The sequence below is a fragment of the Loxodonta africana genome, chromosome 16, assembly GCF_030014295.1.
Source record: "Loxodonta africana isolate mLoxAfr1 chromosome 16, mLoxAfr1.hap2, whole genome shotgun sequence".
NCBI lineage: Eukaryota > Metazoa > Chordata > Mammalia > Proboscidea > Elephantidae > Loxodonta > Loxodonta africana.
The window spans coordinates 40393733-40401524 of NC_087357.1; positions in this window are offsets into that span (position 1 = coordinate 40393733).

Consider the following 7792-nt stretch of genomic DNA (forward strand, 5'->3'; position numbering starts at 1 on the left):
GGGACCACAGTCTTGAGGAACATGTAGCTCAATTGCCATAACATAGTTTATGAAGAAAATATTCTACATTCTACTTTGGTGAGTAGCATCTAGGGTCTTAAAAGTTTGTGAGAGGCCATCTAAGATCCTCCATTGGTTTCACCCCATCTGGAGCAAGGAAGAATGAAGAAAATCAAAGACACAAGGGAAAGATAAGCCCAAAGAACTAATGGACCACAAGTACCATGGCCTCCACCAGACTGAGTCCAGCACAACTAGATGGTACCCAGCTATCATCACCGACTGCTCTGACAGGGATCGCAACAGAGGGTCCTAGAGAGAGCTGGAGAAAAACAATGAACAAAATTCTAACTCACACACACACAAAAAGACCAGACTTACTGGTCTGACAGAGACTGGAGAAACCCCAGGAGTATGGCCCCCAGACACCCTTTTGTGACTTCAGCAATGAAGTCACTCTTGAAGTTCACCCTTCAGCCAAAGATTAGGCAGGCCCAGAAAACAAAATGAGACCAAATGGGCACACCAGCCCAGGGCAAGGACAAGAAGGCAGGAGGGGACAGGAAATTTAGTAATAGGGAACCCAAGGTCGAGAAAGGGAAAGTGTTGACATGTCATGGCATGTGACCAATGTCACAAAACAACGTGTGTATTAATCATTCAATGAGAAACTACTTTGCTCCGTAAACCTTCATCTAAAGTACAATTTAAAAAATTCACTTTGTTAAAATGTGTAGAGTTATTGGTATACTTAGATTCTTACATTTACTAAGAAAATTTACTTCCACAAAACTCTCCAAATTACTGTAAGTGGTCATATTCTACGTCAATATCTTACTCCTCAATGTCTACAGTTGGGTGATATATGGTACCATGATCCCTTATTATCAATTAATTTGCTGCAGTTGTACTCAATTAATCAACAAAAGGCTACAAAGCTCTACAGAAAACCATTGTCATCCAGTCAATTCTGACTCCTAGCTACCCAATAGAACTGCCCCGTAGAGTTTCCAAGGCTGTAATCATTATGGAAGCAGACTGCCACAACTTTCTCCCTCAGATCGGCTAGTGGGTTCAAACTGCCGACCTTTCTTTAATCCTCAGTCTTTTCCTTGCTATTCTGAATTTCCAAAGAGCATTTAAACATGCTCTGTCTTATAGGGTTGCTATGAGTCGGAATTGACTCGACGGCAGGGGGCTTTTTAGTTATCTTCTATCATCTTAAATCCCCACAATCACCGCTCTTAAAACAGTGTTTGCCAAGTTTGGCTGCACATTAGAAAACTTTGTAAGTTTTTTAAAATATCGATGCCTGGGCCCCATCTCAGATCAATTAAGTCAGTATCTCTGGAGGAGGAAGCCTTGGCATTGGTAATATTAAAAGCTATACAAGTAATTCTAATTTGCAGCGAAGTTTGAGGAATACTGTCTTAGTCCTACAACCTTATCTCCCTCCTTCACTGTATAACCAAGATTCTTTAAAAAGATGTCTATACATTGTGCATCTCTGGAGGCTGGATGTGCTTCCCTGAGGACACAACATGACTTATGCAGTGCTCCACAGCATGATTTAGGCAGTGCTCCAGCTAAGAATACATAACCTGAGTCTAATCACACAGAATTATTAGACAAATTCAAAATGAGGAAAGTTCTATTAAAAAAAAATTAGACGGAGAAAATATATTCTTCAGAAATGTCAGTTTCACAGAAGCTACAGAAAAGCTGTGAAAATGTTCAAGGTTAAAGAAGGCTAAAACAACACGACAGTTAAATGCAATATGTGCCCCTAGACTGGATTCTATACTATGAAAAAAAAAATTTTTTTTCGTAAAAAAAAACCCAGTGCCGTCAAGTCCATTCCGACTCATAGCAACCCTAGAGGACAGAGTAGTTATGTTCTTTTCATAAAGAGCATTAATAGATGAGCTGACACAGTTGACATATGGATTGAAATTTACAATTGACCATTGTTATATCAGTTATATTAAAAAAATTGCTATTTTTAGGAAATGGACACTGGAGCATTTAAGGGTAAAGGGCCATGATATATGTCATTTACCCTCAAATGATTAGGGGAAAATTATGCATGCACACACATACACAGGGTAAATGAGAAAGTATATGAAATAAAATGTTAACAATAGGCAAATCTGGAAAAATATATATAAGTATTCCTTGTGCTATTATGTTTACAAATTTTATAAGCTTGATATTATTTCCAAATGAAAAGTTTTTAAAAAGAGGTCTACGTATTCCGTCTCCATTTTCTTACATTCCATTTACTCCATTCTAGCTTCTGTCCCTAATTCTTTACTATCAATAATTTCCCCGCCCTAAATTTGGTAGAAGAGAAGCCCTGACTGCACAGTGGTTAAGTGTTGGCCACTAACTGAAAGGTCCATGGTTCAAACCCACTAGCTGCTCCACGGGAAAAAAATGTGGCAGTCAGCTTGCCTAAAGATTTACAGCCTTAGAAACCCTATGGGGCAGTTCTACTATGTCCTATAGGATAGCTATAAATCAAAATTCGACTGGAGGGCAATAGGTTTGGTTTTTTCGGTCGAAAATTTTTGGCCTCAATTTTGCTTGATTTTCAACAGCATTTATAGTGTTGATCACTCTTCTCCATTTTGAAGGACTCTGTTTGCTTACTTTCTACTACTGTAGAATCTTTCGGCTTTCCTCCTATTCCAGACTCTTTTGGTTTTCCTCCTACTCTCCTCCTACTTCTTTGGCCACAACTTCTCAATTTCCTCCTAAATCGAAATTTCCTAATAGAATAGAATAATCCTGAACCCTCTTCTCATCTCATTCAACCTCACTAATCCAGACAATCTCATCAATTTCCAAAACTTTAAATTATCATCTGTAAACTGGCAACTCTAAAATCTGTGTCTATAGCTCCAAATTTAGAATCCAACTGCCTCTTAATATTCCCATGTAGATGTCATCCAGGCATCATAAACATAACTTGCCTAATATTACTCTTAGTTTTCTTCCAGTATTCCCAATCTTAATACATACCATCACCATCCGCCATTTTTTCCAGATTTTATATTTCAGCTGTATACCCAACTCCTCTGGTTGGTGGTTGCAAAGTCAACCCATACCCAATAAGTCCAAGTCTAAACATGTGTTTGGCTCCTCCAAATCTGCTCTTTCCCAATGCTCCATATCACACTGAATGACAGTACTGCCCATCTAATTGCATAAGCCCTTTCTCTTCCTTAACCCCACAGCCAAGTATATTGGGCTGAATTGTGCCCCCCCTCCAAAAAAAAAAAAAAAGGTATATTCAACCCTAACCCCCAGTTCTGCTGCTAGTCATAAGATTTTCACTGACCTTTTTTTGGGGGGGGAGGTCCTTCTTCCTAGCCTGTCTTAGTCTAGAAGTGCCGCTGAAACCTGTCCACCATGGGTGAACCTGTTGGTGTTTGATATACCAGTGGCATAGCTTCCGGTGTCATAGCAACACACAGGCCATCACAGTATGACAAACTGACAGACGAGTAGAAAAGATAATTCAAAGACAGTTGCAGCAGTACATCAACAGGGAACTGATAGAAATTCAAGCCAGGTTCAGGAAAGGACGTGGAATGAGGGATACCATTGCTGATGCCAGATGGATCTTGGCTGAAAGCAGAGAATACAAGAAAGATGTTTACCTGTGTTTTATTGACCATGCAAAGGCATTTGACTGTGTGGATTATAACAAACTCTGGATAACATTGCAAAGAAAGGGAATTCCAGAACATTTAATTACGCTCATGAGGAACCAGTGCATAGACCAAGAGGCCGTTGTTCCAACAGAACAAGGGGATACTGCGTGGTTTAAAATCAGGAAAGGTATGACTCAGGGTTGTAGCCTTTCACCATACTTATTCAATCTGTATGCTGAGCAAATAATCTGAGAAGCTGGGCTATCTGAAGAAGAATGCGGCATCAGGATTGAAGGAAGGCTCGTTAATATGCAGATGACACAGCCTTGCTTGCTGAAAGCCAAGAGAACTTGAAGCACTTACTGATGAAGATCAAAGACCGTAGCCTTCAATATGGATGACACCTCAACATAAAGAAACAAAAATCCTCACAATTGGCACAACAAGCAACATCATGATAAATGGAGAAAAGATTGACGTTTTCAAGGAATTCATTTTACTTGGATCCACAATCAACACCCATAGAAACAGCAGTCAAGAAATCAAATGACATATTGCATTGGGCAAATCTGCTGCAAAGGACCTCTTTAAAGTGTTGATAAGCAAAGATGTTGCTTTGAGGACTAAGGTGCACCTGACCCAAGCCTGTAAAAGCTGGACGATGAGTAAGGAAGACTGGAGAATTGATGCCTTTGAATTACGGTGTTGATGAAGAATGTTGAATACACCGTGCACTACCGAAAGAATGAACAAATCTGTCTTGGAAGACATATAGCCAGAATGCTCATTAGAAGCAAGGATAGTGAAACTTCATCTCATATATTTTGGACATGTTATCAGGAGGGACCAGTCGCTGGAGAAAGACATCATGTTAGGGAAAAAGAGGAAGACCCTTAATGACATGAGATGATACAGCGCCTGCAAAAATGGGCTCAAACATACCTACTATTGTGAGGATGGTGCAGGGCCGAGCAGTGTTTCATTCTGTTTTACGTAGGGTCACTATGAATTGGAACCAGCTTGATCGCACCTAAAAACAGCAACCTCTAGTACCTATGAATGTGATCCTATTTGGAAAACGGTCTTTGCAGATGTAATTAAGGTAAGGATCTTGAGATGAGACCATAGTGGAGTAGAAAGAGTAGGCCCTAAATTCAATGATGAGTGCCCTTGTAAGGGACAGAAAAGAAGAAAATGCACAGATATACAGGGAAGAAGGCTGTGTGAAGACAGAGGTAGAAACTGGAGTGATGCATCTCCAAACCAAAAAGACACCAAGGATTGCCAACAGCCAGTGGGAGCTAGGAGAGAGACATGGTACATATTCTCTCCCCAGAGCCTCTCACAGAAACCAATCCTGCCCACACCTTGATATGGAACTATTTGCCTCCAGAACTGTGAAAGAATAAATTTCTGTTGTTTTAAGCCACCAAGTTTGTGGTAATTTGTTATAGCAGTCCTGGGAAACCGATACACCAGGTAATCAACAAAGTCTGTCTGTTTTATCTCCTAAATATCTTTTCAATTTATTTACTTCATGCTATACCCACATATCTGACTAAGTTACCACTACCTCTTTGGTGGATGACAGAATTAACCTCTAACTGCTTTCCCCACATCGACTGGGGACCACCTCCGAACAATTTGCCACACTACAGCCAAGGTACTTTTTTATAAACATACATCCTATCTTGCTTTTTCAGTCATTATCGTATTTAATCTTCCAACATTTTAAAAGAAACATTCTTTTTCCTTAGTTTTCATTACTTTATTGACTTCATTTTTTCTCCTGCATTTTTCACTGTTTCTTCTAAGCTCTCTTTAAGAGTGTTACTCTTCCTTAATCCAAATATAGTGGCTTCCCATTCTCTTAAAGCCAAGGACAATATCTTTTTCATGGCCTACAGGATTCCTCATGGTCTGTTTGCCTGTCCAGCCTCCTTTCCCACTTCTTTCCCAAACTCTCTGAACTTCAATCATGATGGCCTTCTTTTTGTCCTATCTACTACAATAATCCTTCTACATGCTTCTGCTGTATATAGGATGTTCTTCATGATGACCTGGCTCAGGTTCCTTTGGTAGACTTACTTTTGTCTACCTTTCCAGCCTCATCTCATACTTCTCTTCTCCTTACTCATCATGTTTCAGACACATTGCCCATTTTTCCTAAAATTATGTGCTAAACCCCTAGTGGCTTAAACCCCTTCTGCCTAGGGGGGTTCATGCATATTGGTCTTCCTGCCTGGCGTACTCTTCTCACCTTGTTAACCTAGCTAACTCCTAATCTTCCTTCAGGACTCAGTTTTAATGTCACCACTTCAGAGAGGCCTTCCCTGACACCCCTCTCCCCAATCATCAGTTGACTTGGCTCCTGTCACGTGCTTTTATAGCATCTTGACCTTTTACCTTTTTCTTTATAGCCATTACCACAGCTGTAATTTTATAGTTATTTTGGCTAGCATTTGCACACACACACACACACACACACACTCACTCACAAAAACATTAAGCATGTAATTTTCATTGTCTATGGGTGATTTGTTTTGTATCAGTACTCAATAGTGAGACCAAAAACAGCCATAGGTTGTCCTCGGTATATACTGATCGAAAGGCTGAGAGTCTTGGATGAACTGACTAAACAAAAATGTGGTCAGATGTCCCTTTGAAGGTTGGTTGACAAGATGTGGACTACATTTGGTAAAAAAATCCAAAAGAAAGTTCCGTAAAGCAGTGAGGATGTACAGCCTTCTGTAAGACTATGCCACTTGTATTACTACTGAAATCACCTTTCACTCTTGCAGATGGCTTAAATAGCATTCTGTGCATGCCTGGTAGGACCTCAGCTGATAAGAGAGGGTGAGTAAGACTAAGGTTGTGGATTATAGTTAGATGACAAGTACTGAAAGGATGCGTATTGCGGATTAACTCAGCAGGGTGAGATAAGTGTGGCAAATGAGTGATAGTAAGAACCCTTAGCAGCTGCTATTTGGTAAGCCACAACTGGACAGCCACAAACCAAGAGACAGATGAAATGCTTTAGAAATGCACACTGATCCTTTGGGGAAACAAATTGGTGCCACATATAAGAGGCGCTAAAATCATATTACTCAGAATCTGTCATAAGGCAATCATTCAAAAGAAGAAAATAAAAACTATACAAAGATGCTTACAGCAAAATGTTTCATTGTAAAAAGTTAGAAATTACCTAAATGGTCAATAACACGGGAAGTGTGGTGGAAAACTAGGTATATTAGCAAAGATTATGATTTAAAATGAGAGAAATGTAGGAATATGTAAAATATTTACAAAATAATATTAAATAAAAAGTAGTGAACAACACAAAATTGCATACTACAAATACGATAAAGTATAAAACAGCTTATATATCTCAATAAATGCCTAAAAAATGAAATGAGAATTTTCACACTTCTCTTTTTATGGTATTTTAAAAATTTTTAAATGCTAAATCTTTAAAAGAATGTCCCAGAATGCAGTCCCAAATAAAACTAGAGCTGCAAATATTTTTATTCTCCAAGAAGGCGTGAAGCTACATTTGGAGGAAAAGTACCTATAAATCCAAATTGTAAAATTATAGAAAAACTTACAAACAATGATTAAAAAAAAAAACCTGTTGCCATCAAGTCGATTCCAACTCATAGCAACCCTACAGGACAAAGTAGAACTGGCGCCATAGAATTTCCAAGGAACAGCTGGTAGATTCAAACTGCTGACGTTTGGTTAGCAGCCAAACTCTTAACCACTGAGCCGCCATGACTCCAAAAACAATGATAGATACTGAAAATAGTTGCTACTATCATAATCAAATGAGAGTTTTTATATAATTTCAGTATAAAGAGTACCAAAGTTTGCCAAATTAATATTATTTTCAGAAACAGTCAGGGCTAGATCTGAAGTAGGTTAAGTATTTGGTTTTTTTTTTAGTGACATCTTTAATCTGACTACAAAAGTATAACAGGTTGATGTTATGTAACAGAACACGGAAATTTAAAACAAAACAAATAATACTGTCACTCAGAAATAATGAATGTTAACATATATACATACTTTTCAGTCTTTTTAGGCATATACATTTAATATTCATTAATTCATAAATTGGGATCATACCAAACATA